Source organism: Clupea harengus, chromosome 21, assembly GCF_900700415.2.
Source record: "Clupea harengus chromosome 21, Ch_v2.0.2, whole genome shotgun sequence".
Lineage (NCBI taxonomy): Eukaryota > Metazoa > Chordata > Actinopteri > Clupeiformes > Clupeidae > Clupea > Clupea harengus.
Genome location: NC_045172.1, coordinates 5,535,994 through 5,538,493, shown reverse-complemented (window position 1 = coordinate 5,538,493; position 2,500 = coordinate 5,535,994). Strand labels below are relative to the sequence as shown.

At 42.3% G+C, this 2,500-nt stretch overlaps 1 protein-coding gene across 1 annotated transcript in view; it reads right to left on the bottom strand.

Moving 5' to 3' along the window:
* Positions 1-2,500, bottom strand: part of cpm (carboxypeptidase M) — a 30,307-nt gene that overhangs the window by 12,837 nt on the left and 14,970 nt on the right. The window lies entirely within an intron of this gene.

Below are 2,500 nucleotides of genomic sequence, written 5' to 3'. Positions count from 1 at the left end.
AGTCCATGGAAAGCTGCCTTATGCACTGTTTAAAGTACAAGTTAAAGGTCCCCAAAAGTAAACAAGATTTCAGATCCTCCCTCCTTCCAGGGCCATGTCTTGTTTTGCTCAAGTTGAGACTTTAACGAGCCAGCCGACCTTCATTTAACATCTTTAATGGTCTGCGACGCAGTGCACTCAATTAAGCATGTCTGCAGCACAGAGTCAGTTCATATTTCTGTCAACGCCTAATGGAGCCACCGCGCCAGACGAGCTTGACGAGAAGCAGAGAAACGGTGTCTGCTCTTCAGGTTTACAACTAGCGAGACTTACAGTCTGGCTTGAGATTGCATACTGGCATCTAGAGTAGCATCCACTGAGAAAAGCTCAGAGTCCTAAGTCTTCAACCGGTTCACTTTAGCACACCTGTCAAGTTGCCAGCTGTGGCCTGTATGTTCTCGGGTCAGTATAAACATCAGCGGTAGCCAATAGTGGTGGAAACAAATAAGAGTCACTCTTGCGTTCTCAGTCGTTCAGGCGTTTGCATCCACGACTGTTATTGCGATTGTTATGCCTGTTTTATTGTCATTACGTGCTTTTGCAAAACCGCATTGAAAACAAGCTTGTGGCAATAAAATGAATTTGAATTTAAGGTGAGCCCAAATATCAACAGTCTTTCACCACAATCACAGACTGCACCTTTAAATTACTCAACTGCTGGTGACTAAGTGTAGGTCTGCCCCATTTGCAACACTGGAGCCTGCGTCACTGGCATCTCTAACGAGACTCAAATCATCCGTATAGGAAGGCTAACATGGTCTTCTTGTTCAGCGTCACAGAATGTCCCACACCGAAACCAAACCCGCAAGTGTATTTGTTTGTTTGTTTTCTTTTGTGGATGCGTAATCGTCATCTTTCCATTTGTACGTGTTTATCTGTACATCTTTTCCATTTCAATGTTTCCATGGTGAAGGGTAAGAGTGTGTGTGTGTGTGTGTGTTAGATTGTTTGGGATTTGGAAGGTGTTGAGGGTCTGTTGGAGGTTAGAAGCATGAACGGGTGTCTGAGAAAAACAATAACAGCTCTGTGAATAGGAGGAATTTGAGAGCTGGTGTGGGTGTGTGTGTGTGTGTGTGTGTGAGTGACATTATGTCCCCTGAAATCAGCTGACTTTGGAACAGACTAGAGCCAGATATGGCCAAATACTTTTCAAGAATCTGCTGTAATCTGTGTCAAGCTCTACATGAAACCGCACACAGCAGGGCTCACACAGCTGCCTTACACATATTTAGATATATACACCTACACATAAACTCTCTCTCACACACACACACATAAACACTCAAACACAAATACTTATATACACGCGTACAGTCTCTCTCTCTCTCACACACACACACATACCTAGGACCCACACCCGCAGACATTCAAATGCACACACACACACTCATTTACAATTTCACATTTTTTCATTTCACACTCCAACACACACAGAGAAACACATTTGCATGACCACAAATCTTATTTTTGCCTATTGTCCTCTCACTCACTCTCTCTCTCTCTCTCTCTCTCTCTCTCTCTCTCTCTCTCTCTCTCTCTCTCTCTCTCTCTCTCTGCATGCTGGGAGTTTGTGTGTGAGAGCGTTGTGGGTGAGAGCGTGATGTTGGGACTGTGGTTTGCTGTCGCTATACTCTTTCTTTTTTTCTCCTTTCCTTTCTTTTTGCACATATGCAAACGTAGTGGTTCGTCTTTGTTGTTGTTAGAATTATAGACAATTTCAAATGTTTCGCATTTCATCGGCGATGATGCGATTACAAGAGAGCTGTCTCGTTTTGGAAAATGTGCCAGTACGATGGCTATGATTCCATTGGGTTGTAAGAACCCTGCTCTAAAACACGTCTTGTCTTTTAGGAGACAAGTGTTTATGTTTTTGAATGAGTCTACCAAAGGCTTAGATGTGTCTTTCCGAGTGTCACATGGGGGGAGTACATACATGGCTTTGACCAAGCTAAGATGGTGGCGTGGCTGTCACAGAGGAATACAATGAGTCTGGGATAACAGAGCCAGTGTCGCTCCTAAAACTGTCTGTGTCTACGTGTTTACACATTGATTTTAGTTATATTGGTGTTATCTGTGATTTGGAGTCACCAAAATGTGAGGAGTACATAAATTGATTAATACTTAGTTATGATTGTTTTTGTTTGTTTTAGTTTTTTCTGTGTGGGTGTTTTTTTTAATCTTTTTTAAATTTATTTATCGTTTTGGTTTTTAACATTTTTTACTAGAAAAAAAAGGAAACTCAAAAGACAGAAATCTCTCTCTCTCTCTCTCTTTCTCTCTTTCTCTCTCTCTCTCTCTCTCTCTCTCTCACTCCACCTACTTTGCATCTTTTCCACACAACCATCTTTTTCATGCATTTGTCCTACAGGCCTGAGTCACCCAGTAGCCTGTCGTAACAATGGAAGCTGGGGGGTAAGAGATAACCATGTAAATTGTGTCCAATAAATGTGCGTGCGTTTGT